Here is a 9825-nt window from a genome sequence, read left to right on the forward strand (position 1 = left end):
TTTGGGAATGATATTCTGGGAAAAGGGAAGAGAAAGACAAAGGAGAAAGGAAGGGAATTGAATGGCCAGTTCGGGGAATTGCGTGGAGTAGATGTAGTAGATGTTCCTTGGTAAATAACCCAACACAAAAAACAGTTGAAAGGCCCAGAAATTTGTTTCAAAGACAATGGGTTGACCCATCTTCAGAGGAGAAAGAGGATTCTGAGAGCACAAGATATATGAAGAAGGGAAGCAATGGAAAATGAATTAAACAATAAAGGGAACATTTCTCTGTACCTTTGTGGGTCACTGGGAACCAGAGGCACCATTGGTGACAATAGGGGTGACAGCATTGGTGACAGCCATAGTCACAGCACTGGTGGCTCTGACAGCAGCCATCACTAGGGTGTAGAATTAATAATGTTGACATCAGAGCTTCCACTTCTGATGCTAGTATCTACCAAGACACAATCAAAGACCTTTAGAACATGAGGAAAAAGCAAAGATGAAGCCCCTGAAGTACAAAGCCATCTTTCAGAGCACACGTTGAATGTCACTGGGGCCCTCCCAGAGCCATTTGGGAGGACCATGGACATTTGGAGTTTGTGTAGGGAAGGTGGGGACAGAGTCAGAAAACATTTTTTAGTGACTGTTTTTGTCAACCAATTCACAAAATGTCTTTTCAAGACTTAAAAAGTATGAGGTCTGAAGCAGTAATAGAAAAAAACTAGAGAAAGGATATTTGAAGATACATATTTTTGTCAACACAATACCCATTTCCCCTTCCTAATAACGTCTTTGTTTCAGTTTAGGAAATCACTTCTTCCACATTGTGTGGGGTCTTTGTGGGACAATAACTGTGGATGCTGTGTGGTAGACGCACCTGACAGCAGTAATTTGACTTGAGCATACCCTGAGGATTACCCTGTGTGGCACTCACACCTGAATATGTGTTTGGGGTTCCAAGCTAAAGGATCCAGGAGTGGGCAACATGGAGATCCATTCCTTGTCTGTGAGGAGCACCTGAGCCCCCAGCCCGTATCATAGAATGTGGGCCATACAGGGTATCAAGGCCTTTAGTCTTGGGTTAAATGAAGGTTGCTTGATGGAGATTGTTAGGGAGACGGTGCTAAGTGAAGATGCTGTATGGACTGCATGCTTTGCACAAGCGGTTGCAGTTCTGTCCAGCCTGCTGCCACTGAACCGCTTTGTATGTAAGTTTCTGGCTAGTAAACACTTAGGTCTTCTTTGATGACTCTAGTTCTCTTCTGTCTCCTGAACCTGGTGCCATCCCTATAGGAGTTAATAGGGGTCTGGTATGACAGATGCTCGCCTCTCACTGTGGAAGCTGACTACGCAAGTCTCCTCTCAGACACCTCATACTGGGGGATAGTTAAGCGGTGGATACTCTTTTGTAAATCTAAATCTTCAGAGACTAATACAAGGGCAGACACATCATACTGGGGGATAGTTAAGTGGTGGATACTCTTTTGTAATTTTGAATCTTCGGAGACTAACACGGTCAAAAGAAATGGAAGTCACACCAATACCAGTGGAGGAACCCAACTACGAGTTCAAGTTCCTGCCACAGGTCCAGCTTGTAGTTTTAGTTAATCCTAACCTTTTGGTGTTACCTTACCCTTCCCACACTCAATCTTATTTCTCCAGCCTGCTCATTTTCATGTGCGTCCGTGTGAAGAGACCACCAACAGGCTTTGTGTGAGCAACATGGCTGTTCATTTCACCTGGGTGCAGGCGGGCTGAGTCCGAAAAGAGAGTCAGCGAAGGGAGATAGGGGTGGGGCCATTTTATAAGATTTGGGCAGGTAAAGGAAAATTACAGTCAAAGGGGGTTTGTTCTCTGGTGGGCAGGAGTGGGGGTCGCAAGGTGCTAGATGGGGGAGATTTTTGAGCGAGGATGAGCCAGGAAAAAGACTTTCACAAGGTAATGTCATCACTTAAGGCAAAGACCAGCCATTTACACTTCTTTTGTGGTGGAATGTAATCAGTTAAGGTGGGGCAGGGCATTTTTCACTTCTTTTGTGATTCTTCAGTTACTTCAGGCCATCTGGGCATATACGTGCAAGTCATAGGGGATGCCATGGCTTGGCTTGGGCCCAGAGGCCTGACATTCCTGCCTTCTTATATTAGTAAGAAAAATAAAACAAAATAGTGTTGAAGTGTGGGGGCGGTGAAAATTTTGGCGGGATGGTATGGAGAGAGAATGGGCGATGTTTCTCAGGGCTGCTTCAAGCCGGATTAGGGGTGGCGTGGGAACCTAGAGTGGGAGAGATTAAGCTGAAGGAACATTTTGTGGTAAGTGGTGATACTGCGGGGTTGTTAGAAGAGACATTTGTCATGTAGAATTATTGGTGATGGCCTGGATACGGTTTTGTATAAACTGAAAAACTAAATGGAATAAGAGAAGGAGAAAAACAGGTATAAAAGGTCTAAGAATTGGGAGGACCCAGGACATCTGATTAGAGAGTGCCTAAGGAGATTCAGCATAGTCCTGCCGGCAAAGATTATTTATTTACTTCAAGAGTTTAGAACAGTAAACTATCGCAAGGACAAAAAACCAAACACCGCATGCTCTCACTCATAGGTGGGAATTGAACAATGAGAACTCATGGACACAGGAAGGGGAACATCACACTCCGGGGACTGTTGTGGGGTGGGGGGAGGGGGGAGGGACAGCATTTGGAGATATACCTAATGCTAAATGACGAGTTAATGGGTGCAGGAAATCAACATGGCACATGGATACATATGTAACAAACCTGCACATTGTGCACATGTACCCTAAAACCCTGAAGTATAATAAAAAAAAAAAAAAGTATCTAAACTGCAAAAAAAAAAAAGAGTTTAGAGTGGCGGTTTGGGGATAGCACCAGGAGATATCAGCTGTGATGGCTTGGAGAAACAGTGTAAACCGGCAGTGTAAACAAGAGCAGGGCATGTATGAGTAGTTGAGAACGGTGAATAGGAGTATGACTAGACAGAAGATAGTAGGGATGACAAGTTTTTGGGGGCACAATCTAAGTTGGTCTGGTGTCTGGAACAAGACTGGGGCCTAATAAAAAGGAGCGTCTATACAGGAGCTTAAATGGGCTGTACCTTGTAGCATTCCGAGGACAGGCCTGAATTCTGAGAAGCGAAAGTGGTAAAAGTATTGTCCAGTCCTTTTTAAGTTGGTGGCTGAGCTTGGTGAGGTGTGTTTTTAAAAGACCATTAGTCTGTTCTACTTTTCATGAAGACTGAGGACTGTAAGGGATATAAAGGTTTCACTGAATACTAAGAGCCTGAAAAACTGCTTGGTTGATTTGACTAATAAAGGCTGGTCTGTTATCAGACTGTATAGAGGTGGGAAGGCTAAACTGAGGAATTATGTCTGACAGAAGGGAAGAAATGACTGTGGTGGCCTTCTCAGACCCTGTAGGAAAGGCCTCTACCCATCCAGTGAAAGCGTCTACCCAGACTAAGAGATATTTTAGTTTTCTGACTCGAGGCATGTGAGTAAAGTCAATTTGCCAGTCCTGGGCAGGGGCAAATCCCTGAGCTTGATGTGTAGGAAAGGGAGGAGGCCTGAACAATCCATGAGGTGTAGTAGAATAGCAGATGGAACAATGAGAAGTGATCTCCTTGAGGATAGATTTCCATGATGGAAAGGAAATGAGAGGTTCTAAGAGACGGGCTAGAGGCTTGTAACCTACATGGAAGAGGTTATGAAATGACGACAGAATAGAATGGGCCTGTGAGGCTGGAAGGAGATATTTTCCTTGGTCTGAGAACCATTTGCTTTGTGTGGGAAGAGATTGATAGGTGGAAGTTTCAGCAGTGGAGTAGGTGGGAGTGACTGATGTGAAGAAGAAAAACTGGCCGTGAGGGACAGAAGTTGGAGAGCTAGCTGTTTGTCTAACCACCTTATCAACATAAGCGTTGCCTAGAGCAATGGGATCTGACGCCTTTTGATGCCCCTTGCAGTGAATGACCCCAGGTTCCTTTGGAAGTGGCCTTGAGTAGAGTTTTTATTAAAGAGGCATTAATGATGGAGGAACCTTGTGTAGTGAGAAAACCTCTTTCAGCCCATATGACCGCATGGTGGTGCAGAATATGAAGGGCATATTTACAATCAGTGTAGATATTGACGCGTAGTCCTTTTGCAAGAGTGAGGGCTGGAGTTAAGCCAACTAATTTGGCTTGCTGAGAGGTAGTGGAGGGGGGCAGAGCAGTAGCCTCAGTGATAGATGTGGAAGATACTATAGCATAGCCTGCCTTTGCTGGTGAGTGGCGATTAGGCCTAGTGGAACTGCCATCAATAAACCAAGTGTGATCAAGGTGAGAAACAGGGAAGAAGGAAATGCGGGGAAATGGGGTGAACATCAGGTGGATCAGAGAGATGCAGTCACGAGGGTCAGGTGTGTTATCCAGAATAATGTGGGAGGCGGGATTAAAGTCCCGGCCAGGAACAACGGTAATTGTAGGAGACTCAACAAAGAGTGAGTAAAGCTGAAGGAGCCGGGAAGCAGAAAGCATATGTGTCAGGTAGGAGGAAGAAAATAGATTTTGGAAGATATGAGAACTGTAGAGAGTGAGTTGAGTATAGTTTGTGATTTTTAGGGCCTCTAAAAGTATTAGGGCAGCAGTAGCTGCTGCACGGAGACATGATGGCTAGGGTAAAACAGTAAGGTCAAGTTGTTTGGACAGAAAGGCTACAGGGTGCGGTCCTGGCTCTTGTGTAAGAATTCTGACCACACTAACCATGCCTAGGAAGGAAAGGAGTTGTTGTTTTGTAAAGGATTGAGGTTTGGGAGATTCATCGGACACGATCAGCAGGGAAAGCACGTGTGTTTTTATGAGAATTATGACGAGATAGGTAACAGATGAGGAAGAAATTTGGGCTTGACTGAAGTAATGGGGGCTGTCTGTGAAGCTCTGAGGCAGTACAGCCCAGGTAATTTGCTGAGCTTGATGGGTGTCAGGGTCAGTCCAAGTGAAAGTGAAGAGAGGCTGGGATGAAGGGTGCAAAGGAATAGTAAAGAAAGCATGTTTGAGATCCAGAACAGAATAATGGGTTGAAGAGGGAGGTATTGAGGATAGGAGAGTATATGGGTTTGGCACCACAGGAGGGGATAGGCAAAACAATTTCGTTGATAAGGTGCAGATCCTGAACTAACTTGTAAGGCTTGTCTGGTTTTAGGACAGGTAAAATGGGGGAATTGTAAGGAGAGTTTATAGGCTTTAAAAGGCCATGCTGTAGCAGGCGAGTGATAACAGGCTTTAATCTTTTTAAAGCGTGCTGTGGGATGGGATATTGGCGTTGAGTGGGGTAAGGGTGATTAGGTTTTTAATGAGATGGTAAGGGGTGCATGATCAGTCGCCAAGGAGGGAGTAGAGGTATCCTATACTTGTGGGTTAAGGTGGGGGAATGCAAGAGGAGGATGTGAAGGAGGCTTTGAACTGGGGGGAAAGGTGGCAATGAGGTGTGGCTGTAGCCCAGGAATAGTCAGGGAAGCAGATAATTTAGTTAAAGTGTCTCGGCCTAATAAGGGAGCTGGGCAGGTGGGGATAACTAAAAAGGAGTGCTTAAAAGAGTATTGTCTAAGTTGGCACCAGAGTTGGGGAGTTTTAAGAGGTTTAGAAGCCTGGCCGTCAATACCCACAACAGTTATGGAGGCAAGGGAAACAGGCCCTTGAAAAGAAGGTAATGTGGAGTGGGTAGCCTCTGTATTGATTAAGAAGGGGACGGACTTACCCTCCACTTGAGACTTACCCAGAGTGTCTGTGATGGTCCTGTAGGCTTCCAAGGCGATTGGGCGGTGTCAGTCTTCAGCAGCTAAGCCGAGAAGATCTGGGAAGGAGTCAGTCGGAGAGCCTTGGGCCAGAGTCCCAGGGGCTCTGGGAGTGGCTACCAGGTGAGTTGAACAGTCCTATTTTCAGTGGGGTCCCACATAGATGGGATGCGGCTTAGGAGGAATCCCAGGCTGCGGGCATTCCTTGGCCTGGGGGCCAGATTTCTGGCACTTGTAGCAAGCTCCTGGGGGAGGCAGGCCTGGAGGAATGCCTGGCCACTGCAGTTGAGGCATTTGGATGTTCTTGTGTGCTGGAGATATGGCTGGGGTTTGTCTCACAGTGGAGGCAAGGAATTGCAACTTTTTTCTATTATTGTACACCTTGAAGATGAGGTTAATTAACTCCTGTTGTGGAGTTTGAGGCCTGGAATTTAATTTTTGGAGTTTTATTTAATGTCGGGAGCAGATTGGGTAATAAAATGTATATTGAGAATAAGACGGCCCTTTGACTTTTTAGGGTCTAGGGCTGTAAAGCGTCTCAGGGTTGCTGCCGAACGAGCCATGAACTGGGCTGGGTTTTTTATATTTGACGAAAAAGAGTCTAAACGCTAACTGATTTGGGAGAGGTCAGATAAAGAAAAAGGAGTATTAACCTTGACTATGCCTTTAGCTCCAGGCACCCTTTTAAGAGGAAATTGCTGGGCAGGTGGGGGAGGGCTAGTCACGGAACGAAACTGTAAGCCAGACCAGGTGTGAGGAGGGGAGGTGATAAAAGGATTATAGGGTGGAGGAGCGGAGGCTGAGGAAGAATTGGGACCTAGCTCAGCCTGGCAAGGAGGGTAGAGGTCAGATGGGTCTGTAGAAAAGGAAGATTAGAAAGACTCAGTGACACTTGGGGTTGGGACTGAGGGGACAGGCAGGAGGGAAAGGAGGAAGATTTGGGATGAGTTGCATTGGGCACAGAGACTAGGAAGGGAACAATGTGTAAAAGAATGCCTGGATGTCAGGCACCTCAGACCGTTTGCCTATTTTACGACAAGAATTATTTAGATCTTGCAGGATGGAAAAATTGAAAGTGCCGTTTTCTGGCTATTTGGAACTACTGTCGAGTTTGTACTGCGGTCAAGTGGCATTGCAGAAGAAAATAAGGCATTTAGGTTTTAGGTCAGGTGTGAGTTGAAGAGGTTTTAAGTTTTTGAGAATACAGGCTAAGGGAGAAGGAAGAGGAATGGCGGGTGGAAGGTTGCCTATAGTGAAGGAGGCAAGTTTAAAGAAAAGGGAGAGTAGAGACACAGAGGGAAGCGGTTTGGGGGTTCTTACCCTCCAGAAAAGCAGGAAAGGGGTCGGGGCACAGAGACACAAGGTCGGGGCGCAGAAATAAGGGATCAGGGTGCAGAGATATAAGAGGTTGGGGCACGAAAATAAGGGATCGGGGCACAGAGATATAAGAGGTCAGGGTGCGGAAATAAGGGATCAGGGTGCAGAGATATAAGGGGTTATGGTACTTGCCCCTCCCCCAGAAAAGTGGGACTTGACGCTAAGGGTGAAGGAGAAGGGGTTGGGGGTTTCTTGCCCCCCAGAAAGGCGGCGAAGGGGTAGAGACACAGAGAGAAGGGGTTGGAGTACTTGTCCCTTCCCCAGAAAAGTGGGACTTGCCGCTAAGGGTGAAGGACCAAGGCAGGCATCCCTGTGTGGTCTGACACCTCTGAAACCTGGGGGAATAATCAGAGAGGCGTCCCTGCAATGATTAAACACGAAGGGAAGGCTGCCTTCCCTAGTCTGTGACCGTCTCGGAGTTTCAGGTCCACAGATAAAACGTGTCTCCTTTGTCTCTATCAGAAAATGAAAGGAATTGAAATTAAGAAAAGGGAGAGATTGAAGTGTGGCACCAAGATTGAAAGGAGAAAGAGGTTGAGGGATAGTGAGGGAGGTTGGAGAAGAGAGTAAAAAGAGGCTGCTTACTGGATTTGAAATTGGTGAGATGTTCCTTGGGCTGATTGGTCTGAGGACCTGAGGTCGTAGGTGGATCTTTCTCATGGAGCAAAGAGCAGGAGGACAGGGGATTGATCTCCCAAGGGAGGTCCCCCGATCCGAGTCATGGCACCAAATTTCACTCGCGTCCGTGTGAAGAGACCACCAAACAGGCTTTGTGTGAGCAACATGGCTGTTTATTTCACCTGGGTGCAGGCGGGCTGAGTCCGAAAAGAGAGTCAGCAAAGGAAGATGGGTTGGGGCCGTTTTATAAGATTTGGGCAGGTAAAGGAAAATCACAGTCAAAGGGGGTTTGTTGTCTGGTGGGCAGGAGTGGGGGTCATAAGGTGCTCCGTGGGGGAGCTTTCTGAGCCAGGATGAGCCAGGAAAAAGACTTTCACAAGGTAACGTCATCACTTAAGGCAAAGACCGGCCATTTACACTTCTTTTGTGGTGGAATGTCATCACTTAAGGCGGGGCAGGGCATTTTTCACTTCTTTTGTGATTCTTCAGTTACTTCGGGCCATCTGGGTATATATGTGCAAGCCACAGAGGATGCAATGGCTTGGCTTGGGCTCAGAGGCCTGACACTCATTATTATTGTAACCTTCTGACATCCTTTCAATATGTGCCCTATATTTAAATTCCCCAGAGTCAAGTTCTGCTTTATGCCTCTAACAAATTCTATATGATATAGTCTTGAGTGCCATGTTTGTTCCTGAAGTTGACTTTTCCTATATAAAAATGGTGGAAGATGGAAGGTTACTCATGGAACATAAACCCCATGTGAGTAAACCTTATGTGCAATAAGTTAGTAGACAATGGGAAATCACTTGGTGCTGCATCTCAGGTAGACTTTGCCACTAAGCCTGAGGAACTGGTGGGAAGTATAAGAGGCCAAGGCTGAACAGAGATCTGCTCTTTAGAGTAGACGGTGGCCAAGAGCATTGATGAACTAAGAGGCTACAAGTATGTGTAGGTCCAATGTCTGAGACCTGGTATAGATTTTTATTCCTAATTCTGTAAATGATCAATATCGAAACATCAAATTAGCAATTCAGCACAGAGCAAGAACAAATCCAGCCAAGAAGCTACACAGATGTGGGAACTCTTAGTCTACGGGTGTAAGTTCCAGTCTAGAGAGAAGGGGTGAGAGCCCTCTTGAGAACTATGCAGAATTCCAGGATCCAGCTTACATGGATTAGGACCCATTTCTAGATGGGCATCGTGCTACTAGGCACAGCAAGTGGGCAGAGTATGGAAAAGGAAGCACATAGACACTCCCTTTGGTGAACATGGGGACTTGAGACCATAAGCAGTTCTGTGACGTAGGGGCTGGCTGGGCACTAGCGGTGGAGGCAGGCTCTGAGCCATATGGCGGCCAAGGAGACTTAGGGATAAACAGCATAGGCATTTTGGAGTCTAGTGAGGCTGGATTTCCAGACTCTAAGAATGGGAACATGATGTACATCCAAACCCAAATGGACAAGGAAGGCTTTCACATATTCCCACCAGATTGGCTCTGTACTGAGGCCCCAGATAGAGGCAAGCAGTAAAATATCTTTGAGAAAGTGGGAACAAATGGAGAAACAAAGTCATGACTAGTGACAGGGTACAATGCCTTATGCCTATAATCCCAGTACTTTGGGAGCCGAGGTGGGCGGATCACTTGAGTCCAGGAGTTTGAGACGATCCTGGGCAACATGGCAAAACTCCATCTCTACAAGAAAATGCAAAAAATTACCTGAGTGTAGTAGCATTCATTCACCTGTAGTCCCAGTTACTCAGGAGGCTGAGATAGAAGAATCTCCTGAGCCTCAGAGGTTGAGGCTGCAGTGAGCAGAGATCACACCACTGCACTCCAGCCTGGACTTTAAAGTGAGAACCCATCTCAAAAAAGAAAAAAAGAAAAAAAAAAAAACCATAGGCAACATCTGGGAGTCCTCATGAGTTGTCCTTAACCTACCATTAAAATCTTATATCTTTTTACCCCATATCCTATCTATCCTTTGGCCAAACTAAACTATGGATGTTCTCTAAGCACTCTCTCATTTTCTAACTTCCCTTCCATTTTCTATTACTAT

Source organism: Symphalangus syndactylus, chromosome 23 (genome assembly GCF_028878055.3).
Source record: "Symphalangus syndactylus isolate Jambi chromosome 23, NHGRI_mSymSyn1-v2.1_pri, whole genome shotgun sequence".
NCBI classification, from domain to species: domain Eukaryota; kingdom Metazoa; phylum Chordata; class Mammalia; order Primates; family Hylobatidae; genus Symphalangus; species Symphalangus syndactylus.